General features: G+C 42.0%; 1 long non-coding RNA gene across 1 annotated transcript; it reads right to left on the reverse strand.

Annotated features, from left to right (window-relative positions):
* Positions 1–3,283: 3,283 nt before the first annotated feature.
* On the reverse strand, positions 3,284–5,233 carry LOC128436365 (uncharacterized). Its single transcript, XR_008338044.1, has 3 exons — positions 4,906–5,233; positions 3,664–3,705; positions 3,284–3,554 (listed from the first exon to the last, which is right to left on the reverse strand). It is a non-coding gene; the product is annotated as an uncharacterized LOC128436365 (long non-coding RNA).
* Positions 5,234–8,050: the final 2,817 nt, after the last annotated feature.

Consider the following 8,050-nt stretch of genomic DNA (forward strand, 5'->3'; position numbering starts at 1 on the left):
ACAATGTTAAAATGATCTTCTCATATCAGTTGTGGCCAGTAAATGACAAAACAAAAATCAACATTTGTATTAACTATCCTCTCTGTTAAAACTAATAGACAATTAAAAAGTATGGATAGGTAGATTAGTAGAGTTGGAGTCAAAGAAATCAAAGAAAAAATATTAAAACCTAGTTTAAATGGACAACATTATATTAATTTGTTGCAGATAAAGTAAACTCCAGGATCATTCAGCTACACTGGTGACATGTTCTCTTCTTTCACATGAAGTGCCAAAATTATAAATATACATATAAATATTGAGGGCTCAACTGATTTCATAGTATCATCCCTCCTACAAAATTTGCCCTAAATCAAACCTGAACAAAATCCAGATCAAAAATGTAATCCAACACTGTCACCTACCCAGTGACATGTTTAGCATGCACATTATCATAATCATTTTATATGTGCTAATTTCACTTTAATTTACCATTGCTTTTGTTAACAAAAACTCAAAGAGTTGGAACTCAGAGGATAAGGAAATAATCAATGTCTAAATACAGGCTAAGGTCATACACATGGACAATCTAAGAAAATACAATAATGGCTGAAAAGTGGTCGGCTAGAGGAACAAAGCCAGCCTGGCAAACAGGAAGTGAACCACAGTTGATATACATTCAAGGAGATCTGATTGGATAATTGAGCACATGTGAGCAGATAAACAACATCAGGAAGAGAGCTAACTGAAATGCATGAGGAGAAGATTTAACAAAAATAAAAAGGGGAAATTTAGTTATGTGCAGTCCATGGTGTCTATGCAAGTGATTGCCATGTTACAGCTCACAGCAAAGTACATGATGTCGATTAAAGTAAACACCCAAACATAAGTGGTTGGATCACAGCAAATTTAGATTTTTTTCCCATCAGATCCAGGTCAGTATGGTCCTGTTCTCTGGAACAAGCTGCCTGTTGATTATTAGACTTATTATTAGTTATTATTGTGTGAGGTTTAAGTCGGTTGATTCAGCCAGTTTAATGCTGTGTTTAAGTGCAATCTGTAAACAGGGGCTTGGAAGCCTATATCATGTTGTAGAATCTCTATAGCAGGGGTCACTAAGGCAGACCACTGTACAGATCCACCCCCAGATCTATAACTGATAATTAATTGTCTTAAACATGAATCTCCTTTGAAACGTTGAAACAACTTAAGATTTAGTTGTTATTTGATGAGCAGTTAATGTAACGTGAAAGGGAAATTCTATGATAAGTAATCAGCAGTACAGTACATTTCTTAATATTGCAACGAAGATTCCTGGCTAATTATCAGTGTAAGTCTTCTCAATAATGAATGTTTAGTGGATGTGACAGAATGTGTCTAAATGTATCATAGAACTCAAGCAGTGTTATTCAATGTCTCATCAAGCCAAATGTCAGATCATTCTTCGGGACATGACATTAGCAAACTTACTTCATGGAATCCTCAAGTCTGTGTGAATCTGAACCTTCCACATTTACTATGACCTTTACTGTTGTGGAGATCCCATTGAAAGTGCATCAGATTCCTCCATCTATAGCTCAGCTGCCTCTGGCCATGCTTCAATGACCTCCATTCATCCATCCATCTCAACAGCAGATGCTCTTCTCACTTGCAGGATACATCGATTCTTTCATCACCTGAACATCTTAGCCAGCCTTGGTCATTGATTTGCTTTTCCTATGACACAGAGCTTGTACTTGCCTCAGGAGATGAAGCTTAAAAGAAGGAGACAATTCAACTCTACTAATAAGTATCTAAAAGCATCCTTCAGTATGCTTCCTATCCAACATGTGCACAGCTGTCTTGTTTGGGCACTGATTCAGAAGGATGCTATGGATTGCTACAAAAACTGAAATATCATATGGGAGGCTACAGATACAAATTAATATGGCTTGAATGCCCAGAGCTTGATGTGAACACTCTCAAAAGAAAAGTTCAAAAATATCAAAAAGCTAAGAAAGGCTTGTCCACAGGGACAAACAGACGAAACATTGGAACATGACAGTTGAAGAAGAGAACAACTGTCAGACCATCAGTGAAAAAGTGTATGTCAATCAAATACTACCAATCAACAACCTTAAAGACTGATGGCCTAGCCGAGGTGAATATTTTTTTTTAGTAAAACGGTTCACAGTATGTTATAAATAAAGTCTGTTTATATTAACATATTATGCCTTTTTATTGGTTAATTTTTAAATAGATAAATGAAGAATTTAGAAGGATCGTCACTATTAACCTGGAGATGACATTCATGGCCAAAATTGACCAGTATATCGTTGGAGTCCTCAACAAGAGGAGCTGCTAAAATTAAGATTCAGCGGATGAGATACAATATACAAGAGCTATGAATAAAAACATTTCAGTTCATTTTTTATTTCTACCATGTGATATTGGTTGAGCTTGATTTACACATTATCTCAGGCCATGGTTAGTGCTATGTTTATTCACTGTCACCAGAGACGTAACTTTGGACCCTTTTCATCCGTCGTCAGATGCACAGCTCATCAGCTCTATACCCTGAAGCAATGGAGCAGTGATAGCAGTGAAATGTGAATTGTTCATTGTGAGTGTTCACCAGCAAATTGTCATCTTACTTTAAGAAAGAAAAGGATATTTGTAATATTGCCCTTTTTGACTAATATGGCGACGCCTGCGAGCTAGTTCTGGCAGGCAACTCGAGCGGCGCTGCGCCAATCAGGTGTCATACATCATGTGACATACCTCAATCTCCACAACCATCTTAATACACACCTACCTTATCAGGTGGTCTATTTAACCAGAGAGACATTTCCCATCAACCCCTCTTGCTCGCACTGCTTCTGCAGTATTGCTACCTGTTGCTTCAGCGTCTCAGCGTTGACCAAGTGACCGTTGTTCCTCCGTGGGTCGTTGTCTCTCTCAATCCGAGTAATTCCTCCTCTGAAGAAGTTCGCTTTATTTCCGAAATTTCGGCTCGGTCCTTCAAGATTCACTACGTGTGAATCGGACGTCAAGCGTCTGCGCCACGACTCCCGCGGGCCTCTCAGCGCGCACCACATCCTGGAGGAGCTGCGCACCCGAAGCGTTTAATTCATCGGGTCTGAGCCACGAGTTAGTTTCAACTACTTCTTGACTGAAGGCGGCTCCGCGAGGCCGAACAAACGCTGGTGGCAGCGTCACTGACGGCAGCTTCGCTGACGGATTCTTCCCGGCAGGGCTGGACTGGGAGAACAAAACGGCCCGGGCATTTTTTGGCTCAGACCGGCCCACATAATTAGCGGAGCACATCTGCCATTAAATTGACGTAACTTATGTCTTCTAAATGTACAAACGTTCTGGCCTAGTGGAAAAGGTGCACAATTTAACTAAAAAAACTCTCTTTCAGGTACCAAAAAAACACCAGGAAATGTGCAGTGACTTCACACTCAATTGTTTATTTAAAATGAATCTATAAATTTGTCATGATAGCTGGCAGAAAACCTGGACGTTGAGAGAAGAGAGCCCCTGGCAGCTGCCGATGAACTGGCCTTATCTGCTCTCTTCAGTCCAATCAGCTCCTTGGACAGAGAGAGAGGGGGGGGGCACATACCCACTCTGATGTTAGGCACATACAACATCAGATTTTTAACGCTTTTATGTCGTGGTAATGTGGATATGTTTACTCACTTGGTGCATAGCCTTGTCTGCGCTCTTCAGTTCCAATCAGCTCTTTGGGCACACACACTACAGTCAATCAAACACTCATGAAACCTACAGATAGCCACACACACACACAGAGCGGGGGGGGGGGACATTGTGTTTGGAGCATCTTGCTTTGGATGGTGGTTCAAAAAAGTTTGCAGTGTAGCACGGTCTGGACGGCAAAAGTAGTCAACATCTGCCTCAACAGTCTGGCAAATTAAAAGAAGGCCAGTAGGTCTAAACGAGTCACAGAAAGTAAGCACCAGAATAAAGTAGTCCAACAATAGGCCATGTGATTGAATATCCAGTAGGAATAAGTAAAACAAAAATGTTCTTGAAAAATTAGCCAAATATGAGCTATCTAAAAAGATTAAATTGGCTCAACAACAGATAAGGCACATTAACTTTGCCAGTCATCACCAGTCAACCCCAACCCATATTTCCACACACCCATATGACTATATGGCACCAGCCTGGCTATCAATCCACCCCAACCCCTTTTATTCCCTCCCACCCATAACACACTGGATTATGATAAATGGGGAGACCAGCCTACTTCAGCTTCTTGTTGAAGCCAGACACCTTTTAACTTTCACCAGCTTGTCGATGTCGGGGGAAAGTTTCTGAGCAGCGGCTATTTTCATAACTTCATTCAGATGTCCGTGCGTCGTGTTCTCCCTCCGCTTCCTCATTAACCCCTGAGCCACCAACAACCAGCCAATGAGAGCCCGTCATTCCACACAGCCCCACAGCCATTTGTCAAGAACTGTCACATGTCCCACCGCGACCCATTCACTGACCCTCTGGACATCTTAGTACTTTTTTTTTTTTTTCAAAAAAAAAAATCAAATACTAAAAAATATTCGACCCTTATCACCCGCGGGCCGGATGTGACATACAGTCAGGCCGGATCCGGCCCGCGGGCCGCCACCCCGGCATCCCTGGTGTAATGCCATAGTAGTGTAATACTACGTGGTAATAAAAACTTTCCAACGACTATTATTACAGCATTCCACCTGTGAACGGCGTGTATCGTGGGGCTATGCTGTGTGCTTGCTTATCCGTCAGGCATGATAGCGTGCAGCATGACTACTCATCTAGCATTTTCATTAGCATATTAGCATAGCCGTTTGTCACATCTATTACGCATCATTTTCATACCGCTGCGGCTGGCTAAATTCAAATCCATCATCTAAACGTATTATCCTTATGTTAATAGCTGCTTACCTGGTGCACCGGCAGCGGCTCACTCAGTCCATGAGCCTCGGGTTCGGACTCATCATCTCCTCCTCCCTGTTCATGGCTAATACTACCGTCACCCCCTTCCACCATCTGTGCTGTCTCCATGGGTGGATCGCTACAGCTAGCCTCCTCGCCCTGTCCACTGGTGCTGGTGGTGCTTGATTCACCTGAGGTGGAGGGGGCTCCCGAAGCACCTCCACTGAACATGTCAGTTATTTTAGCACATTTTCCGGCGTCTGCGGCTAGATTTTTGAGCCTTTTGGCCCTGAGCTTTTCAGCTCCACCTTTACGCTTTGGTTTGTCCATTGCCGTCTTCCACTCTCGCGCGCATAGCTAAATACAGGAAGGGGTGGGGCGTAATAATTGGTTCTGTCTCAGATGGCGCACTTGTGCACTTGACTTCAGCAGGCACCGTTTCAATGCGTATGGCGGCGTATTGCTTAGGTTAGCCACCGAATAGTACCGAAGTGACATCTGAGACACACATTTAGTACCCCCCCCCCCCCCACACACATGCATGGGCCGAGGGCCGTCAACATGACATCGTGGGCCGCCGGTCAGTTTATTTATTTTTATTTTTTTGAAAAAAAAAAAAAGAAAAACCCGGGGGCGGCCATCGGCCCTCGAGGGACGTCGGCCCAGCGGGAAAATGCCCGGTATGCCCGATTGCCAGTCCAGCCCTGCTTCCCGGGACATCTCTGCTCTACCAACTTCTCCCTCACCGCGGGATGTTGTCCCTCGGAGGCAGAGGACGCGCGCCTGGATCCGCTGGGGCTTTCATCCTGTCTCCTCTGCTGAATGAAGTCTGCACTGAACGTTATGAATGAAACAATTCAGGCTGGAATCACACGCCATCTTCCCTGCACGTGATGTAAACAAAATTACGGGACCGGCTCGTGTTATAGTACTTCCTGGTACGTCACTCCAGCAGGATTATGGGAGTTGTAGTCCAATCTTCAGCCATGGGTCTGAAGCTTCTGTCTCCTGACAACAGTACCTTTCCCAAAGGAATCAAATGCTAGCAGGTAATATGTTTTGTTATTCCGGAAACTTTCAATTATATAATATAATATATATGTGGGTGGAGTTGTCTTCCTCCCACCAAGGGTTGGGGTTCAATCTTGTGCAGGGTGCTGGGCCCTCAGGTGGGCCCTCATAGATGTTGAATGCAATAATTGTAAATAACTTGTATATATGACTTTCTTATGACTTCTGGCATGCGATGATTTCGCAACGGACGTGCCATGTGCTATATTTATCGCATTGCACATGCCCGAGTTTCAGGGATAGGAAGGGAGCGAGATGGCTCACTCCTCAGCTACTTCCATCAGCACCTCCGGTAAAACAAAGTTTATTACAGCTGCGCGAATAACACGCGCATGAGGTAACTAACGAATGATCGAATATTAAATTCGCAGGGGCAACTATTTTGTCTTCGGATTGTCAACTACAATCTGGTGCACTTTGAGGTAGTGCACCAGAAAATTCTGGACATCCTTCATTGGATGTGAGAGAGTGGTGGTTTACTGTTGTGTCAAGACACCACAACACTTCTGTGCGCAGCGTTGTCGTAAGGCCTGCATGATTATGGCCAAAATCATAATTACGATTATTTAGATCAATATTAATATCATGATTATTCATACATTTTAGGAACAATATATTTTTATAGCATTTTCATGTTTAAAGGCACAAGAACACTGCTTCACTTCCATGTTGTGCTACATTCCAGCTAATGTACACATCTTTCATTAGGTCCTGGGCAATCGACTCTCCTGTCGGTTCTTATGGGAAAAAAATGACGTCTGTAAGCATCGACTCTTCATTGCAAATTACAATCAATGCAGTGAATTGTCAGGGACATGTACGGCTCCATTGTTGTGCTTGATCATTGCTCACAGTATTTATTGGACACATGTCTTTGGCCAAATGAAATGCGATCGCATCAGTTATTCCAGTGTGTCTTCGGGAAGGGGATGGATACGCTGTCGCACCATGCATGGTCGTTTATGGTTTTCTCTGTTGACGTTGGACATGGACGGAGATTCAGGGAGGTAATGTTAGTTTTGGCCTTGATGCACTTGTTGTACTATGGTTTGTGGGTCGTTTTTTCAGGTGGTTAAACAAGGTAGTTGTATTGCTATGCGGCGCAAACACAACTCTAAACGCACTCTGGCATTATTTGTTCTTGGTTATCATCACTTGCCCTAAATTCCAAAACTACCATACAACGGTTGATGATCCCTTTCGAAGGACTAGCTCCTCGCCTTCTGCTCCTGATAATTGATTTACCTTTCACACGACACCGTGATTGGCTACTCTCTGTCTCTACTCTCTAAGAAATACCGGAACTGGCTGCAGACAAAACGTTGTTCTGGCTACCGCTGCAGGGTGCGTGCATGACAACTCCCATTTTGTTCTCCCTCTGGTGGTTAGCGAATGTTAGTCGAGAAAGCGCTTGATTGGATATGTAGCAAAGCACGCATTTTAAATGTCAATATCGCTGACGATCATGCAATTCGATTAATTGTGCAGCCCTAGTTGTTGTGGCTCCCTTTGTCACTCTGAGGTCCGTAAATAAATAGATAGATAGATAGATAGATAGATAGATAGATAGATAGATAGATAGATAGATAGATAGATAGATAGATAGATAGATAGATAGATAGATAGATAGATAGATAGATAGATAGATAGATAACTTTATTCATCCCCGAAGGGAAATTAAGTCGTCATAGCAGCCGGTACATTTGATTACAATAAAATACAATACAATAGAATAAAATATTGAGGTAGAAAGAATAAAAACAGAAACACAAGATAAATAGGTAGATAAGGTGCAGTGGCAGATGATGGTAATAGTACTGATGATATGATGGTAATGTTATTGTTAGATAGTATATAAAAATTGTATAATATATATTTATATATGATAGTAATTATACCAATATAATAGCAGTATATAGTAATAATAGCAGTAACAGTATATATAATAATAGTCAAATATAATAATAATAATAACATGTACACATGTATAAATATGTGTATATAGACTTATATATACAAAGAATATACAAAGAGTATGATATAATATATAGTACGGGTATAAATATAAGTATTTGGCGATGCA

The sequence above is a fragment of the Pleuronectes platessa genome, unplaced genomic scaffold, assembly GCF_947347685.1.
Source record: "Pleuronectes platessa unplaced genomic scaffold, fPlePla1.1 scaffold_34, whole genome shotgun sequence".
Classification (NCBI taxonomy): Eukaryota; Metazoa; Chordata; class Actinopteri; order Pleuronectiformes; family Pleuronectidae; genus Pleuronectes; species Pleuronectes platessa.